At 36.4% G+C, this 21,463-nt stretch overlaps 1 long non-coding RNA gene across 1 annotated transcript in view; it reads right to left on the bottom strand.

Annotated features, from left to right (window-relative positions):
* Positions 1-595: 595 nt before the first annotated feature.
* Positions 596-21,463, bottom strand: part of LOC145686177 (uncharacterized) — a 39,973-nt gene continuing 19,105 nt past the window's right edge. Inside the window, exon 2 of the long non-coding RNA XR_014131538.1 lies at positions 596-625. This is a non-coding gene — a long non-coding RNA (uncharacterized LOC145686177). The remainder of the gene's footprint in view (positions 626-21,463) is intronic.

The raw sequence follows: 21,463 nt of genomic DNA, 5'->3' as shown, positions 1-21,463 counted from the left end.
CTATTCACCAGATATCGCTCCGTGCGATTTCTATCTGTTCCCGAAACTGCATTTGGCGATGAAAGGAAAGTGGCACGCATCGATTGATGCCATTGAGAAGGCGACGACCGCCGTCCTAAAGACCATTCCAATAAAGAACATGGAGAAGTCGTTTGACAACTTGTTGGAGCGTGCAAATATGTGTATCGATGCAGAAGGGGAATACATTGATTAATAAAAATGATTTGTTTCAAAATGTACATTGCTTTTTTGTTTTTTTAAAACGTTCGGTTTCTTTTGGAATGGAGGGTGTATGTAGAATGGAATGCACACTGCCAGTTGAGATGCCACATGTCTCAGCTATATGGCAGACAGTCACTCACCGTTCTACTAAAATCACGGCATGCACTCTTGTAATCATTTCTGATGTGGTCACGTTGCAGCGGCTCATCTTTACAGCCATATTTAAAATTCGTGGCATCATCTCTTCACTAGGTCATATGTAGGGCTAGAGTCTCCAAGAGTTCCCACCATATCTGCATATACTTCGGTGTTAGATTTTTCTTGAGTCAATATTTTATCACTGCTCGGACCTCTGATTTTTCCATTTCTTCAAATGTGGCTACACTTCTTACTGATCACCAGCCTGTAACAAAAAAGAGAAATTGTTGTAAAGTCTTGAAACTTTGTGGATATTAGTGTAAAGTATGCTCAATATTATGTATAAAATTACAAGTCTTTACTATCACTAGAAATGGGTCAGGAGCGGACCATGCTCAACCACCGTCGTATATTTCCTATTGTAAATCTTGTTTTCTTTAATTAACAATTAGTGCAAAGTATTCAGTGACTTAATTTTGATTTTTGATTACCCTTAATAATTGCGGCAAATGACCTGCCAATAAGGGCAGAATACCTATGATGATGATGATGATTAATAATTGTGTATTTTACGTCAGTTCTTTATGTTTATAAAAAATACAATTTACATTAACAGCGGACTTCCACAATATGTCTTTAATTTATGTTCAATGTGGATGTTCCTCAATTCATTTTCGGCTGTTGTAAACACTAATTCCACTGGCAGATTTAACATTCCGCAAATTTAGTGAATTTTTGGACTGTCATTGAACACTTATTGTGGCTTGTGTAGTTTGTCAATTAGATTTATTCTGAAAGCTAGTTTAAATTTTTGTTGGCATCAAAGTGTGAATTTGTGAAATAATTTTCAATTGACGATTCAACTCCAAGTGAAGGCGCTGTTTCCAGACCCAGTGTTTGAAGTAATGTAAAATATCCTCAGAAAACATTTATTGAGATCCTGTTTAGGTCCTTGATAAGACTGTGAATCTTAACGGTGAAGTTGTGTAAACTGGAAACAATCCGTGACAAAAATATAAATAATGCAATAAAATATAAATAAATATTTCCATTAATTTTATGTTTTTCTTGAGATGTTGATGAGAAGTTGTTGTTTCATCTGTGATCTAGGATGTCCTTATCTAAGCTGAGTTTAGGTCTTTTGGGTCTGATGAAAATGGACTCAAAAACAATTCTTTCTGTCTTGTTGGAATAAGGGTATGAAAACGTAGTGCATTCTATGTTATGGCCTGTATCTTGCAGATGATTTGAGAGACCGGAAGTGGGAGGGGTCTCCCTTTCTTGATATATTCTTTAACCTTGGTTGAAATGTTCCTCTTTGTCATACCAATATAGGATTCATTACATTCACACGAAATATTGTAGATTCCTGAAACCAATTCATCTTTAAAATAATTTTTGTATGTTAATGAGAAACTTTCGAAAGTGGTACCTGATTTTACGAGAAATTAATTCCAAAGGCATTGCCTATTTTCTTTAACCTTTCAGAAATGCCTGGCCAAAGAGATAAGAAACCAATTTTTTGTCAACTTTCGTATTTATTTTTATTTCTTTTAATAATAATGTCCCCATGCTGAGCTTTTCAATTTTTCTAGCGTGTGTGTGACAAAGTCATTTTTCTTCCTTATTCAAAAAGTGTTTCGACCTTCTCATTGAGTTCTATTCCTTTTGTAGAATACCTGAAGACTCTCAAAAGAAGTTTTTTTCCAAATAATCTCTTTGATGGGGTGCAAATGTGCCGATTCTTTGTGAAAAAACAAAAATAATAAATCTGTTTTTTTTTTCTTCATGGACCGAAATGAAGAATTTGTTGTGCTTCCTATAAATGTGGATGTCCAGAAAATTAATGCTGTTTTCTGACTTTTCTTCTGTGATGAATTTTATACTATTGCGAATGCCCTTCAATTCTTTGATTAGGTCTGAGAAAGTGTTCTTACCTTTGTAGATGAAAAAATTCTCAACATACACTATCTACCAAAAAGTCACCGGTCAGTCTGCTAGGAGATCGCCGTAAGGAATCCAGAGCAACTTGCACGACGTCAGTCATTTGTTTCGGTGCAGAACACATTATCAGTGATCGTGCGTCATGCGAGGAGTCAATTTGACTGAGAATGGTAGACAGATAAGAATTTAGTGAATTCGATAGGGGAGTCGTCATCGGTTTTCATAATGAGGGTTTGTCGAATCGTGCCGTTAGTGCCCAATTACGCCACCCGAAATCAGCGGTGGGTTGATGTAATCCTGAAATGGAAACGTCACGGTGTCATCAGTGTTCCTAAACAACCCGGACGACCCAAGAAATTGACGGACATGGACCGGAAATTGCTGAAACGAGTGGTATCCAGTAGTCGCCGTCAAACTGCATCTGTCATCTGTCTAGCACGAGTTCCACACTGCATCGGGCACATCAGTTTCACTGAACTTCTTGCACTTGGTTTCCATGGTAGAGCAGGTGCCCACAGGCCACACATCACTCCAAGAAATAAAGCCAGAAGGTTGGCATGGTGGAAGACTTATCGAAATTGGACCCTAGACCAATGGAAACATGTGTTATGGAATGATGAATCACGCTACACGTGTTTCATGTCAGATGGTCGAGTGTGGGTGTGGCGACAACCCGGGGAACGATTCTTACCAGACTGCATTGTGCCAACAGTGAAATTTGGTTGTGATGGTATAATGATGTGGGTTCGGCTTATGCCCGCTTGTTGTTGTACCTGTTAACACGAAGAGTGCAAATTACCTGGAAGTTTTGGACAATTCAGTGCTTCCCACATTGTGAAAATTCTTTGGAATGGACCCATGTTACTATCAGGATGACAATGCCCCTTGCCATAAAGCTATCAATGTTGTGGTATTACGGGAACAATGTGCAACGACTCCAGTGGCCTTCTCAATTGCCATGGAACATCTGTGGGATGAATTGGAGCGGCGTTTAAAGTCCAGACCAACTCGTTCAAATTTACCTGCCGCACTTGGAACCGCCTTGCAGGAGGAGTGGGTTCTCCTGCATTCATGGCTAAGAATTTTCTTTTCGAAATTATCCATAACTATATAGTTAAGTAGAGGAGAAAATGGGCTTCTCATCCCAAGATCTTTTTGGTTCTGAATATATTCTTCAAATTAGATAATTATTGTCGAGATAGCTTTAAAGGAGTTTTATGACTTCGTAAATGATAAGGTCGGATACCTTCTTTCTCTTAGTTTCCTCTGTGTACAGGATATAGCTAAATTGATTAGCATTGAACTAAACACAGCTTTGACGTCCAGCGAAGGTAGATGTAAATTAACTAGTGATGTGATGTCTGGAATGACTTCCATACCATTCTTGATGGAGTATTCAAAAAGTGTGGTGTCAGAAATGAAAGATGTTAGTGACTTAACCAATTTGTAAGTTAAAGAATTTTTGTATGACATATAAAAGTAAGAATCCGGTGACACAGTAATAAAAGTGGTGCTGTTGACATTCCCAGAGAGGAAGAAAATTTTCAATTAAAATATTAAACATAGAGGCAGGCACAAAGTAGGTCACTTTTCTTATGAATACATGTCCTATAGCTTCTATAAATACGTGGATCAGTCAGAAAGTTAGTTGTACTTCTTCGTAAATATTTTCAGTTAAAGGCTATTTGATGAAATTGTGTGGCAACACTGCAGACATGTAGCTGTATCGTGTGACATAGCGGCTTTCACGAGGCAAGTGGAGGTGCTCTGATAATTAGTTGTAATAACGTGTCGACAGCTGTAAGTGGCGTCCAAATTGGAAATGCGGTCAGTGATTCGTCTTTTGTAGGCGAAAAGGCGTAACTGCACTGAAATTTATCAGAATTTAAAAGTCGACGGCCAAGTAAATTGTCTAAAGGCATTGTGCAAGACCACATGCAGCACAACAAACGTGCGAACTTCTGACAAAGTTTAGGTGGGAAGTGTGGGATCACCGTCCTTATAGCACAGACCATTCACCGTGTGACTTCCATGTGTTTGGTTCCATGAGAGCCTAACTTTCAAGATTACGATACCACTCGGATGACGAGGTGAAAGCTGCAGCCCAAGAATAGATATCAGGAATTAGACGGGATTTCTTTGCAGAAGGCATAGAAAAACTTGTATCACGCCTCGACAAATGCTTCAATAACGGAGGTAATTACATTGAAAAGTAGATTGTGAATGGAACTTTACGGTACAAATAAAGTTATTGTAAAAATTCTATCCTGTTTTAATTTCTGAAGTAATGCAATTAACTTTTTGACTGACCCTAGTAGATAGTCTACTTGATATTTCATAACCACAAATCCGCGGTTTCTGTTATATGTGTCCATATTGAATCTTGATATGTCTTTCTATTTTTAGTTTTCAATTGACAACTATGAAACTCAGCATAGAGAATCTTACAAGTATACATTACCCTTATTTGATTGACTTGTCGGAATTTAATGTCCTCAGTACCAAGGCTGTAGGTGACTGGGAGTTTTCTCTTGAAGTAGAATCCGAGCCATTCCTTCGATTTATATGTGAGGCTTCGTATCGTCACCAAGGTACAAACCCTGAACTGTGTGCATTAGCTATTTGGAGACAGGGAGTTAAAAAAAAACCACGTTTGAATATAGAGAGGAAACCTGGTAGTCTTTCACTGAGTTCAGGGCCAGACAGTCTTATAGGTTCTAGAGCATTTCATACGAGTGTACCACAAATCATGTGGCCAGGTTCACTAACATCCAGCATGTCGGGTGGAATTCGCGATGGATAATAAACGTTTTTAAAATAGTGACTGTACTATAAAGGGGAAAACGAAATTTTAAATTATGTTTTGCGATGTTGTTAATATGTTTTTCATGTTGAAGTAGTTGTGATATTGAATGTAAAAGCTAGAATAACTATAATAATTGATTGAGGTTTATTATCAGAAATAGTAGCTGCCAGAAGAAATGGAAGCATGAATAAATATAGTGGAGACAACGTGAGGTTTTCTATTAGTTGATGGAGTTGTCCTGTGGAGATGGAGATATAAAACAGAATTATTATGACTGAGAATTATACAGTAGCAGCTGGCATTTAGGTTATTAAGACACTAGAAGAGTAATCACAATATTAAGACAAGAGACTCCATCTTAAGCCTCGTGTATTATCTAATAAAAGTATCGATAAATTCCCTAGCAAACATTTACTAATGATCAAGACACTTTGGCTAGACCAGTTACACACAAAAGGTATAATAACAATAACACTGAACTATTGTAGATATTTGATCAACACCTGAACGCAGAATAAAGCCATTCGAATAAGAGAGGAAAAAAAAGAAATTGTATGACGAAGAGAAACATTGACTCTAGAATGTAACATATTCATATTAAAGACTCTAAGATAAGAATCAGGCGGTTTCAGAACTATCATAACACCTAAGTGAATCTTAGTATTTCATTAAACAAACCAACATTTTGCACAAAATTTCTTTGTTTATAGAGAGACGTAAACGTTTATAGAAAAGAAAATTCATGAGAACCAAGGACTCAAATTAAATTTAGATAAAGGTAGTATAGACAAGCAATGGGATAAACAAAAAGGAATAGATTCGGTATATATTAATATGCATTATAGAATGCAAGTCGGAAGCAAAGCTTATTATGCAAGTCTCAGTCTTCCGAGAAGTAAATTAGGTTTGTAAAAGAGTCAAAGTATTGTACACTCGTACAGTCATGAGACCTATGGTGACCTATGGGGCAGAGATATGGGTTTACACTGGAAACATTCTAATGAAAATATATAAATCTGTAAGGCAAGATGGAATCTGGCGCATAAGATACAATGAGGAGTTAGATATATTAATAAAAAGAGAGGATATTGTAAGGCAAATAAAGATTCAAAGAGTTGAGTCACTGGGGGACTTGCAAAGACACGTCAATGCCAAAAAGAATATACTGTGTGCGGAAAAAGTCCCGAAACGGTATAATATCTCGCGAAATATACAGATCAGCAAAACAAACAAAAACACATGTTAATAGTTTTGAAAAAAACTATCCAATGATAGCAAACGCAACCTCCTGTCCCCACCCCTTTCGGAGGTACCGGGGGGTAACTTTAAAATTTTAAGTGGGAACCCCTATTTCTTATTGCACATTTGGATTCTTCAGAAAAAGAGACAGTGATTTGACCCAGAATTGAGAACAGTGCCTTCACAGATAGCGCTTAAATCAACACACAAAACAGGGAGGTAGCAAAACGTTATGGAAATGGGAATTGTCAGACCTGTACTCTGTGGCCATACTGTTAGCGTACTGAACTGCGGAGTCAGAGGTCCTGAGTTCGATTACCACTCACAGTAACATTTTTATGTGTATTTTTTGTACCCAAATAATGAATTCGTTTATTTTAACTGCGATAAAAATAAAGTGTTTGTTTATAATTTATTAATTTGCAAGGTTTATTTTTGTTGTAAATAACTCTATGAACTCTAATGCTAATAACACTATTACTAAGAACCACCTCATAAAGCTAGTTTGCAAAACATTTATCGAAATTCGTTTTGTATGTAACTTGAATAAAGTACTACTTGAAGTTAAAACATATGGACTTATTATTTGGGGAAATAACAAAAGAAAAAAAGGTTACCTTAAGCTGGTATTGAACTGACGATCTCTGACTCCGCAGTCCAGGACGCTAACCGTATGACCACAGAGAACAGGACTAACAATTGGCATTTTCATAACGTTTTGGTACCCCCTTTTTAGTGTGTCGATTTAATCGCCATCCATGAAGGCACTGTTTTCAATTCTGGGTCAAATCACTATCCTTTTTTCTGGAGAATCCAAGTGTGCAATAAGAAATAAGGGTTCCCATTTAAAATTTTGAAGTTACCCTCCGTATCCCCGAAAGGAGTGAGAATTGGGGTTGCGCTTGGTATCATTGGATAGTTTTTCAAAACTATTTAACACGTGTTTTTGTTTGTTTTGTTTATGTATATTTCGCGAGATAATGGACCGTTCCGGGACATTTTCTGCACCTTGTATATAGTTGTATCGAGTTTTGAGTTAATTTTCTACTTTTATAACTGTTACTAAATTCCACTTGGTGTAGTTGAACATTTGCTTTTAGCTAATATTAAATGAAACACCAGATACAGTACGAAAATTAACAGTGGGCTGAAGAAACTACAACAAGAGAAAATAAACGCTTGACGTCTACCCCTCATACTAACAGATGAAACAGGATTCGCTCAGTTCAGTAAGATAATTACTTTTCTTACCTTTCAGAAATAAAAAATAGTTTTCTATTGAGCTTTTGTTCCTATACAGGATGCGGCACGTAAAACCGGGCTGTCGTTATATCATGGTATATTGCAATTTTGGCGACAATTAAATTACTTTCAGTTTCCTACCAAGAGATGGCGTGTCGAGCCGGGATCAAGACACGTGACTTGCAGGTGCACACAGTGTGCGAATTGAAACATTTTCCCAGGGGGGATGAATTTCACCCATATGCGCACCCAGTCCTCCCACACACACACACACACACACACACACACACATATATATATATATATATATATATATATATATATATACTAACAAGTACAAAACAGTTGAGATGTGAGATCTTTCATAAATTTTCACTCAAGTAATATTTAGGTTAGCTACGCAAAGTAAGAATTGTTCCCTTTTTCCATCTTATCTTTATGTCCATTTAAAAATACTCCAGAGGGGAAAAAAGTTATCCCTGCCAGGGATAAAATTTTTCTTCTCCAGGGTGGGAAAGATTTTTGTCAGGGGGGGAAATCCCTGGCATCCCCCCCGCCAATTCGCACACTGGGTGCACATGTAAAGCAGCTGCAGCCGCAGCCAGTGAAACGTGTGCAAACCAGCTGAGAAGTAAGCCTCGTTGTGTGAGGTCGGGTGAGTGTGTAATAATACCGTACTCAATAACCGAGCGTCTTGCCATTGTTGAAGCGTTCATTCGTGCTGAACCTTTTGCGAAAACAAAGAATTTGTTTCACGAGAAATTTCCAGAACTGTGTGTACCAGCAAAAAGTACCATACAGGACTTGATTGAATAATTGCGGCGTATAGGATTTGTTCAAAATACTTCCAGGAACAGAACACATCTACTAAATACGGAGGATACTTTCAGGATGGGGGACACTTTCAGCAGGATGGGGCACACTGTGAAGGTGAGTAATCATATTTAAAACATTATATTTCATTTTATGTGTTGAATTTGTTTAATCATTAATTATGTTCATCTTCTGATGTCTCATAAAGGGATGGGCCGTTTTACGTGCCGCACCCTGTTAAACCATTCTGATACTGTAGGCACATAGTTTCATCTCTTGCCACTTTTCCATGTCGACTCTCAATGTTCCAGAGGCAAATCGACTTCATTCTTTTGCAGAAACTGAACATTGAGTGAACTGATTGATTTGATTCGATTTTGAGTTTAACGTCCCTTTCAGCAGCAAGGCTATATGAGACAGAACCTACTGATTAACGTGGAATCCGAACCGCATAAGCTCCGCTGGGGATCGAAGCCGGGTCATCCACGCCAAAGGCGCGTACATTAACCGCGTACCACGAAGGAGCTCATGAGTGAATTTATACTAGGATGAGAGTAGAGATACATTGTCGAACGGATTCTTTAGTTTGATTTGATGTGTTTCGAAGACGAATGGTAAGCTGGAAAACATATTTCTGTGGTGCTTGGTGAGATGCAGTGAATATTAAAATGAACGATGATTTCGCGGTATTCAGTGCTCCTTTGCGTTATATTAGAAAACGCTACTGCACATGCTATGGGAGCTGTGATCACTTCTCTTAGGATCAATGATGCTGTTCAACTGTTAATAAAATAATAGTGAGATGAATTGGTAGGAGGAATGAAATGTGGAGTATGAATGCTTCCTTCCTAGAGGTCAAAAAATGTTTTATCTGTAAAACTAAGTGCTGTCAAGTAAATGGTGCTTTTTCAAATGATATAAACAAAACGACGATTCATTTCGGTATATACACAATTTGAAAAATAGCTCAGATAAAGGATGATGTTTACCAACAAACCCGTTGAATTTTTAGAAGTAGTTTTTCATATCTTCCCTCATTACTTATTTTCTGGAGTCAAAAGTGAATCGGAATCAGATCAAAAACCAGCATATGTTCAAATAATAATCGTTTATACTGTGGGTGTGATGCCTGCTGGGGCCAATTGCCTCTGACACAAACCCGAGCAGTGGTTCGAATCCTGCTTTAAACAGTAAATAATGTCTCATATAGCCTCGATGTTGAAAATACATTCAACTCAAATTAACCAAACAATAATCATGTTAATAATAATAATACCAATCACAATAAAGTAATTTACTATTAACTGTACTGTTTCGGTGTTCCCTGACACCTTCCTCAGCAGCCTGGCAACTCACGTGTAATTCAGCTCATTTCTTAGAATTTTGTCTTGCACTATTTCGTATGACAGCAGACTGTAGGCAGGTTATACGAAATTTTCTAACAAAAAAAGAGCATCAACATCATCAGCCAAAACTAAGAAAATTGAAATTTCAAAGTTTAAAAGATTGGTTGGATACAATGGAATGCTGGTCATAAAATCAGATAAGGAAGTTACGTTTACTGATTTAGACAGATAGGATTACGCAAAAATTAAGAACTAAAATTAAGAACAACTACATCATTTTAGTTTCTATTCTTTCAATGAAGTTCACGGGAAGTCAATAACTTATTGGATGAATCGTAGGTCATAGACGAAAAACTAGCTAAGAGTCTAAAAACACATCCCCCATTTCTGCTACTAATCTTTGGTTTACCGAAAGTGCATAAAGAAGGCGTCCCTATATGATTCATAGTTCCAGATACGAACTTTATAACTTCCATTTATAGAAAAGCGAAGTGGTTATCCAACTATAGGCCTATATTTAAACACGGAAGAAATCAAATATAAATAACAGTGTTGAAGTTAAAATAGGAAGTTGCTCATTAGTCAATGTCAGTAGTTGAAAATGAACGACGTTGGACGTTGTGCACGTGTATAATTCCACTCCGTTCAATCTTGCTATCGAATGCACTCAGAAATGGCTCTAAATCAATCCAGTTCAACGATTTAGAAATAAGGAAAATGGTAAAAAGTTTGGAGCCTTGCCTTACCACTAGCAATAACACTCACTGAAAAAAAAAAAAAAAAAAAGCCAGGAAGGAATCGTCCAAGTCAACTGTGATTCAGTAAATTTGTAACGCTATGGAGGATGTGCAGTTTTGAAAAGTTGCAGTCTGTACACATTTCTTTTTTTTAATAAATGAACCAGTAGCGGCTCGATACCATAATCTGAGGTAGTTCTGCAAAGTTTGTTTTTTCTATATTAAATGTCCCATTTGGAGTAATTAATTATAAAATGTACGCCAACCATCATAAACTTTTAGCGTTCTAATCCTTATAAATGACAATTATAACTGAAATTAACAAATATATATACAACTTGACTGTATCATGCAACTAAAACACTATTGTTTTGATCATTGTGTGTCAGTGGCGTATTTAGGATTTTGTTTCGGGAGGAGCTATACCCAGCATATGAATAATCATTTAATTTTTCGTTTTGAATGCCTACAAGTTTTAATGAATTTCGGGAGAGCTTGAGCCCGATAGCTCTTCCCTAAATACGCCACTGTTGCGTGTAACGAACTTTAAAAATACAATATGGGAAGAAACATCTGTTTCAAATACCATAAAAATTTCGGATTCACGGAATGTTTACAGGCAGAAATGTTATTAATACTACTGAATTATATGTATTTTATCGTTTGTAAATAAAGTCCATCCGACGTGTCTTCTGCTATACAAAATATCCTATTACTCTATCATTAAAGTTGGGCATGATGGATATGAAATCTCATTCGATTGATAAGGCAGCCAAAGCACTGAGTCTTTCCTGGCTATTGTCCTTCTCAAAAATGTTTTAACTATTTTTAAATTAGAGAAGTAACGTTCTGCTTCAGCTATTGTCATTTGGGTAGTTAAAAGAATTTCTAAAAGTTTTATGGTTTGCTTAAAATGGTTACACAAATTGTGTTTGTTCAGAATCTTTGCACAAACTCGAACATGGAATACTAATATTTTTAAAGCGCACAACAGTGAACACCTTTATCAAAAACCAGAGAACGGCGCCTCATGTACATCACGTCGTGTGTCTTCGACTTCTTCGGAAGTATTCGTGTGTTCTGAGCTGCTGGAAGTGCAGCTCCAGTAAATCTTATCTAACAAACCAGAAAAACGTAATACAGTGCGGCTGGTGAAGATTTTGGTCTCAATGCTAAATCATAGGGCAATCCGTGCACAGCTCTTGCAATATTATTAAGCTTCAGAAGGTATTTCCAGTAATTCTACGTTATGTAGCATATCCAGCAGTACAATTTCAGGACACTGTTAGAACAAATATCATCATTACTTATTATTACCTTGATTAAAATAAACATAATTCAACTCAATTGAAAATACATTTATTCCACTAAAATAGCTGGTAGTTCTGCAGCTCTGCAGCACTTATAGAAGAGCCGCGTCTGAAATGAACTCATTCAGGAGTATGTTAAGCAAATTGTGAATGTTGGGAATATTATATTAGAGTGACCAAAAGAAACATAGAAACAGAGTCAAAGGAACACATTAGAGACGCATGAAGTGAAGATACTGCTGTGTAATGTATCTCGAAACGTCTGTATTTAGACACAATATTGGATAGTTTAAAGTGTTACATAGATCGTCATCTTACATTGAAAGAAATGTGCATAAATCATTTTTCATCAGAACAAGGATTCGAAGTTTGAATCTGGACAAGGGGGGTTTTCAGTGAGATTTCAATATAAAAAGTAATAATGTTTATTACTCAAATGAAGTTCAATATTCACAAAGAGGTGAAACGAAAGACAAAATTATCTATAGTAAGCATTTCATAAGCCAAACACACTCCTCAGAATCCAGAAATAGGTTTAGGAACACTAATCAGAATTGTTAAGATTAGTTACTACCCGAAACTTGAACAATATACAAGGAAACTTCGCAACAAACAATTGAAAGAAGCTTTTCACAGTAACAACACTTTCAAAAGGTGATTTTAGTGCAAAAAATTTACACGATCACATTATCAAGTTTTTTTTTTTTTTTTAATATTTTATTTTATTTTATTTTTTTATACCGTGCACACGAAATATTGAAAAGTAAGATTCTAACAAGTGATATAAATTGTGCTTGAGTTGCAGAGATCTACTGAGAAAGGTGTCATGGAACGCCGAAACAGTACAATTAACAGTACAGTTAACACTTTTCAATCGGGGCTCTTTGTTGTAAATTTTATCCCTCAGTTCGGTGGTTCCTATCATGTTTTTATAAGGCTGATTTTTTTAAAAAAAAGAAAACTCAAGGATTTAATTTGGGTTTAAAATTTCTAATTGAAGTCCGATTTTCATGGGGTTTGTGGCAAATTATCAAGGATGAATGGAAGATAAATGGGACTATGTATATTTCTTTAAATTCATCCGGGGTAATATCGACCACGTCTCAAGACAAACAGCAAATATTCGCCAGTGTACCTTACAATGGAATGAGGTTTTGGATTTTTAAAGCGAAATTGCAGAATACAAATTAAGTGTTACTGAGAATACAAAGTAAATGTTAGTGGTAATACCCATAAATCACATGTTGAATAGCTATAGCCGGTTTTTTGCGGCAAACGACGAAGAGATTTCTTGGGCGACCTAACGAGTCGATAGCTGACATCTTCCACAACACCCACCTGCAGAGTCCGATGCTTCCCTGTCTCATTCCAAAGCGATTCTGTTTCTTCCAATTTATTCACTAGCGACCATATCATTTTTCTCTTTGGGGTCGAACGTGAGACAAATTTGTTTCTAAATGCCCTTTGCGTAGCAACAACAGATTCCGTTCTCCAAAAACTTTTAACGATAAACTCATGTTGCTCCAAAGAGTACACTATTCTCACTGTGTCCTGATTATATTCACGCAGTAGCACAGAACTATACAGCACAATTCCCAATACAACGACCCAGCTTCCTGTTTCTTATTGACCTTGGCCATGTTGCCATCTAACGAAGAAAACTCAAAAATCTCCACACCGCAATGCACCTCATTCAGACTGTAAGATACACTGGCGAATATTTTCTGTTTTTCTTGAGGCGTGGCCGATATTACCGCGAATGAATTTAAACCAGTAAATATAGTTCCATAAATTTCCCATCCATCTTTGATCATTTGTCACAAACCGCATGAAAATCGGACTTCAGTTAGAAATTCTAGACCCAAATAAAATCTGTAAGTTTTAAAAAAAAAATCACCCTGTAGAAAAACATGATAGGAACCATCGAACTGAAGGATAAAATTTACAGCAAACTGTTTCGGCGTATCATGACAGCTTTCTGAGTAGATCTCTGCAACTCACATACACTTTTCTCACTTGTTAGAATTTTACTTTGTAATATTTCGTGTGCACGGTATAAAAAACACCCTTTATTTTTGTAATAAACTATGGGTAATAAACATTTTTAGAAAATTTTGGGTAATCTAATATTTATTTTATAAAAGATATACAACAGAATATACTATATGCAAGCCATTTATATACTTCAATCGCTCCAACCCAATAATAGAGAGGAAAGGAAAGGAATTATGAAAATAGAATATCTTATGCGCGGTAATTGCATTACGTCGAAGGAATTTTATCATTGCTGAAAAGTAAAAGAATTTTGAAGTTCAACATTTGATTAAGAGTTTCAAGAAATTCTTTGATTTATTCAGTTCGCATTTAGAAGACCCAAAGAATAGATGGCGAGAAGTGTAATAGAAGATTTTAGTTTATGTTGCACTTATTACCTAAATATGATCCCACAATCTTAGAAACGAACAGTTTACCTGAGGATCATATTATATCAGTGCATCCCAGTTCCAAGTCATTCAAAATCAGATCATCTATTGCCTGCTTCAAAGTTAGAAGGTAATTGGTACACAATATTGGTACTAAAACTTTTGCTTAGCTTAACATCATTTTTTTTTTTTTTTTTTTTTTTGTGTGAGATATCCGGATTCGATTCCCAGTGGAAGCTCAATGAATTCTAATTTTAAAGTAAACTGTACGTTCAGCACTCTAAGCAAACAAACAAATAAAAAACTTGTGAAAGGAAGATAAAATAACTATTGTTATTCATTATAAATGTTTCAAAAGAGTAAGAGAAATTTTAAAAATTACTTAGTAGATTTGAGTTGAAAAAAATATACATTTTCGAAATTCATGTAAAAGATTTGCATATGTTCTATATCAAGTGTGATTTTATTTAAAATCGCAATTGTAGTGTTATGATATTTTGAAAAGTTGCATTTGGAAGTAAATATATCCTGAGACTAGTGATATAATAAAATTCCAATGATGAGTGGTGGTAAAAATTGAGGAATTAGCTGTATCTGTCCACTGTATAGCACATAACTAAATCTCATCATGAACGGTAGAGGAAGAAGTGTAAGAGAAATATTAAACAACTTTCCAAGCTTTGCACATGTTTTTCGGTCATAGTATCAAGAATTATAATGCTGTTTCATCTTTGGCAAATGAAAAATAAAATGTAAGTTTGAAATGGCTCTACTGCTCCAGATTTACTAACAAGCTATTACCTTTACAATGTGAAAGTTTAAGTATGAAATGAACTGCCGTATATTTTCTCTTGTACTTTTTTTTAAATATAAATTACAAACATTAATGAAAAATAAAAATAAACTAAAAAAAATGATAAAACCTTCTTATTTTCATGTTTCCCTTAATATTTTCATAATTTTATTTATTATTTTCGATACTTTCCTTTGCTCTCCTGTACTTTTACTCGTTCCACTATCTTCCTTCACCAAAGTGCATCTACGATAACACTACTACATGATCTTGCATTTCAATATTGCTTCCATCAGGATACCTCTCAGCTATTTATCTGTTCTTTATATCTTTCTTTTCTCCCAACTCCTTCCCCATATGATGAAATAATTTAGCGAAAAATCTCTCATTCAGATTTCAGTGCTGTGATCATGTTTCCACTATTTTCTGGTAAGTAATTCTTTATGCAAAGCGTGACATACATAGAAGTAGTACTAAATTTATATTTCATAAACGGAAGCAGATGCACTAAATCGGTTAATGATGTGTTGAAGCACCATCCTTTCTCTAATGCATGGTAGTTCCGAATAGGGTCACTCTGTCAACATGTATAGCCACACTGTGTCGGAAAATGGATCGTGTGAAAGTGAAACAAAGGATTATCGTCAATTTTTTTTTTGGTGAAAGTTGAAAAGTTGTCAATTAAACATTCCAACTGATGATCGGAACGTGTGATGACGTTTGTATGTCCATAGTACAAGTTTTTCAGTAGCGTAAACGTTTATCTGAAGGGAAAGAAAGTCTTCAAGGGAATGATTTTTTTTTAGGTAAACCACGATCTTCAGTTACTGACACAAACATCAACAGATATGCGAGGTGATCAAAAATTAACGATGCAATGGCTGAACTAATTGAACTTAGACAGGAAATTTGTTCGGAGAATTATCGCAAAAGAATTAAAGATGGGGAAAATCTGTTCTAAGGTTATGTCGAAAAATATCTGGCAGAAACAAAGACAGCGCTTCAAGAATTGTGTGCGGCTATGTTACAATACATCGAAAAGGAACTAGGCTTGCTGGAATCTGTAATACCTTCGACTAAACATATATAATTTGCCTACAGCTCAGAGACTAAGCAGTAATCCATAGAGTTGGAATGCCCTGCTTTCCCAAGATCGATAAAACCACACATTTACGCTCAAAACGTCAGGCAATGCTGCTTGTGTTGTTTGACGAACATGGAATTGTAATAGTTGAATGCCTCTACTGGAGAAATAGTCAATCAGCACTTCAGCGTTCAGATTTTGACCCCCGTCGCAAAAAAAGGTGAGAAAGAAGAGGCCTCAACTGTGGAAAAATGGATGAATTCTGCTCCAGGACAATGCACCAGCCAATAAGGTCCTGTCTGCCTGCAATAAAGTTACTCCTCATACTCGTTGGATCTCTCAATACATGGCTTTTTATTCTTTTCCGTAGACTTGAGTCTAGGATCAAGGGAACTCGTTTTGCGGATTCTCCCATTTCCTCCCACATTCAGTCATTCAATTTTATTAATCATTCGTCTTACTTAGTTTAATGGGCATAAATATGGGACGTAAAACTAGAAAATTTATTTTATTTTACTTTTAGGAAGAGGCAGATCTAATTCAACTCATAGAGAGTGACTGCAAGTATTGTTCCTAACAAGGTAACAGCATATGCACCTAACCTTTTAATTTGTTCTACGGTCCCCTAAGAGTTCTCAGATCACCAATCGGGGTTGTTATATGTTTCAGTGAATTAGCAGAATGCTTGTTCATCCCACTGGAAAAATAAGATTTATTGAAAATATTTGAAAGGTAATAAGTAGAAACTTTTCCTGCTTTTTAAGATACTTGTTGAAGCAAGTTTGATTTCACGGAAGCTATGTAAACTCTCAACACAATTGTCAATAATAACTATAACAGGAATAAGTCTAATCGTTTTCTCACAATCCAAACCGATGGATTTATCCAATTCATGCAAAAAAATTACGGTCTGGTTCGGAGGAACTGCATGCCCTAATATGACACCACGTATAGCGTATGCCACTACCAGCATCACCTTCACATTCCCCGGTTCCTGACGCAGCTTCTTGGGTCGGGAAATGATGGGTGGCGCCATTTATTTGATTGGCGCTTAAGTTCTGGCTCATAAGAGCGCGCCCATGTTTCATCAAGTGCGATGATCCTGTCCAGAAACACGCCACCTTCCCGCCTGTAACATGCCAAATTATCACCGGCGAGGGCATATCTATGACATTTTTTAACATCTGTTAGGTGATGCAGTACCCACTGGGATCCAATTTTTCGGCAACCAAGGACATTGAGCAACATATTCAACACTGTAGTGTGGGATGTTCCTCCCTCGTTAGCTAATTCCCTGGCAGTCCACCTCCTGTCCATATACAGCAAAAATTGAATCAATTCAATAACTCGATTGTCGACCCCATGTCGACCTCCACCTGGTTCCTGTTGCATACTATCACGTCCTGCACGAAACGTTGTAACCCAATGCGCCACAGTCCGATAAGGCAGTGCGTCATTACCGCATGCTTCACGTAGTCCTGAGTGACATTCCCTGGCGTTTTTTCCACGGGCCACTTCGATCTTTATCCATACACGTTGTTCTACCTTGGAAAACAGCCCTTTTAGAGAGGTGTGATTTGACAACCTACATTCAACACATTCCACTACTATCACTGCAGTACCTACACTACCCGAGTTGTATAGCTCCACCTACCCTCTACATGTGTTGCTAACAGCAGCTCGAACAAAAGTACCTGTGCGGGGATAAAGCAGTGTTGCTTCTTTCCAGCCTTCGTAGAATATTATAGAAATTCCCCTTTTTACCGTTTAGAAGAGGAATTTTCGAAAGCACTGAAGTACGTGTTCGCTTGCTTTTAATGACGAGTTTATATACCGAGTTTCATCTTTCTAGTTTAAAGGGTTTCTGAAATGCCATATCCTTGACCAAAAAAAAAAAAAAAAAAAAATCTCCTTACGATATTTATTTCACTTAAAGTGAAATGACAAAACTGCATGTCGATTCACATGCTATGTTCAAAAATTCACGTTTCAGGTTTCAAATAGTACAGTTGCTTGTCGTGACAAAAGACATACAATATCGTTTTCACTTTTATATATTGACAATGACTTTACAAGCACGCTTAAATATTCATTCTCATTATTCTCTGCGGAGGCACAGTTGCTCAGTGGTAGAGGCCCCTGGGGTCCCTCGTTCGATCCCCAGCCAAATAAGTTTGTGGTGGACAACATCGTGTCCGTGAGTTTTCTCAGGGTACTCCCGTTTCCTCCTACTTTCTCATTCCATCAATTTTTTCATCACCATTCACTTTCCTTAATCATCCATCTCCCTTAACCCAAAGGACATAATCGTGGGACGTTAAACTAAAAGATTTTTACTAAATTTATTTTTTTTAATATACAGGGTTAGCCTAAATGATTCATCGGGTTTCAAATACTTTTTATTTACAAGTGTGTGACGTACAAAAACGGGTTATTCATGAAAAGATACGTACACTCACCAAGTTTCTGCTATATTCTACAAATGTTCAATGCGTGTGCCCTTGGTCACCCGGTATATATCCAGTTCCTTCATACGTTAACCAACATGTTTAAGTTTATGTCCGTCACAGCAGAAGTCCTATAGTTCATGCCAGTCTTGGGAAGTAACGTAACGCAAGTAACGCGTTACTTGTAACGCGGCGTTACTTTTTTCGCGTTACATTTCGGATGAGTAACTACAATATATGTATATAATGTATTTTTCGGAAAGAAATGTTTCTTTCCTGTAAGTGAATTTCTCATAATGGAGCAATGAACGATGTCAGTGATCAACAGTTAGTCATCAAAGAAACATAAGATCATAGTGCCACTTGCTGTTTTTGGAAGATGAGGACAGCCTCAGGGAAATCACGTGTACTGATTGCAAGCACCTGAAAGATTTTCTCGTAGATTTTGACAGCTCCAAATCAATACATTCAGTGAGTGAACTAGGAAAGCAATGATACCGGTAGTCTATTTTACTTTGATTGGTGTTGCTTTTATAAAGATGGAGAACGAAAATATTTTACCGTTCGAACATTTGAAAGATACTTCTTCTTAAAAGCTGAAGATGATAGTGGACAGAATTTAAAAGTAAAGTGGTGCTCCGGCGGGAAATATTTATCAACAACTAGGGTGCCTAATTAACGATATACAGTAAGGGGGTTAATATGAATAAACTGTATTCTGATGAGCAGGCCTACTTTATTACTAAAAAATAGTTTGCTGATGGTTTGTAATATTGGAGTTCTTTCAGATTAGTTTGCGTATCCTAGAGTCCCGTTGATTATAGAGTTTTGAACAAATAGCTTTAAAAAGCATGTATCGATTTTAAAATTACTGGCAAGTTTTCATTCACCTTCAGTTAATGTGTTCTCATTTTATTAGTTGTAGTATAATGTTTCTCTATATTCTGTATTTTTAATTTTACATAACAACATTGTTATTATCAGGGGCGGATCCAGAACCAACTTCTGGGGGGGAAGCGGTGGGTTGTCATACTTCTACTTTTAAGGGCTCCAAACTTTGGAATGGGTTATATTTGTATATATAAAATAAGAAAGTTTCCTTTTCTGGGGGGCAATCGCCCCGACCACCCCCCGGATCCGACGTTGGTTATTATTATATAATTATTTTAGCAGAATAATAATAAGCAATCATTTTTTCTAATTCATATTGATGGGCAAGAGTCGAGCTAAAACTCGACTCAGGTTCGAGTTTTGAGTCGAGTCAAAGGTAATATTCTCGAGGTCGATTCACTGTTTTTTTGGCGTCGAGTTAAGTTTGATAAATGGTTCGCTCTTTTTAACTCGTTTTGAAATCCTGGCCTGATTACACTGGAAAGCGAAAGCCATGAGAAATTTAAGCTAAGCAGTAATAATTTAAGCTTTTAGTGTTACTCACGAAAGGGGGACTCTGCTCGCATCTCTTCTCGTCTCGATATCGAGACCACATGAGATTTTTTATAACAAGCTCAGCTCTGCTCGGCTCAACTGAGAGGATGGCTCGAGCCGGCTCGCTTGGGGGTGAACCATCGGGTCGAGATGGCTTGGTTCGGATGAACCATCTGCTCGGTTCGGCTCATCTGGGCCAAAGGCTCTAGCCGACTCGGTTGGGTGAGCTGTTGGGTCGGCTCACTTCTTGGTTCGGGTCGATAGTGAATGAGCTGTGAGCCAAGCTGCTCAAGTCGTTGACAATTCTAAACTCGGGCCGAGCAGTTTTGAAAATATTTGGTTAGTGCCCTATAACTTTTAACTATGTTTGGCTCGAGCCCGAATACTCAACCTAGACCCTCAACCCAAATTCAGAAGCTCGTGAACAATGTCCTTGACTTCTAGACTTCATGACTACCGAGGTTGGCAATCAACTAGTTTTTTAGTATTCAAATACAAACCGCCTATCTTTCATGTTTCAACACAGTGTTGTTATAATAATAATAATAATAATAATAATAATAATAATAATAATAATAATAATAATAATAATAATAATAATAATAATAATAATTATTATTATTATTATTATTATTATTATTATTATTATTATTATTATTATTATTATTATTATAACAGTTGTAGTAGTAGTAGTAGTAGTAGTAGTAGTAATAGTCGTAGTAGTAGTAGTATCATTGATAACCTATATTGTCTATGCAAGATACTTGAAGTGAGTACTCGAAACTACACACCAGATTTGGCTCGACTCGACTCGAAACTCGACCCGAATTCGAGTCGAGTTGCAGGAAATTTTTCGAGCCGAGTTCTCAGGTCGAGCTCAAAGATGTATCTTTCTAGTCAAATCGAGTTTCAAAGAAAACTCGCTCGTACTCGCTCGTGCCCATCCTAGGGTGACCAGATTCTAACAAACGAAAAGTGGGACACAAGTTAATAGTATATGATAGTTTACTACGTCGTTAATACGCATATCCATATTTCATTTAATGTTAACCTTAAGTCAATCGTTCGTTTTTGTTAAAAAGAAGAAACACTGAACAAAAGTATTAAAGGAATTCAACACAACTCCAAATGCTTTGATGAATGACAAAATGGTTTATTTTTATGAACGTACAGTCCCACACAGCAATGAAATATTTTCAAAACGTTTCTAAAACGTACCATCATTTTCCTTCAGAAAATGTATCCTACTTCCCTTAAGGAAATATATTCTATATGTTGTTGAAAACATTTTCCAAATAATACTGAAAATATTTTCGCAATATACTCAAAAACGTTGTAGAAATATTTTATACGCCGTTAGAAAAGTTTTCCAAAAAATGTTTTCTGTACCATTTCCACACACTACTGAAAATGTATTTGAAACGTTTTATACAATGTTAACGGAATGGTTTTTAAAATGTTTCGCATGGAATATTTTAAAATCATTTGCCAATA

The sequence above is a fragment of the Thermobia domestica genome, chromosome 5, assembly GCF_964235325.1.
Source record: "Thermobia domestica chromosome 5, izTheDome1.hap1.1, whole genome shotgun sequence".
NCBI lineage: Eukaryota > Metazoa > Arthropoda > Insecta > Zygentoma > Lepismatidae > Thermobia > Thermobia domestica.
Note: the sequence above shows the minus strand (reverse complement) of the source record. Positions and strands in the feature narration are given on the sequence as shown.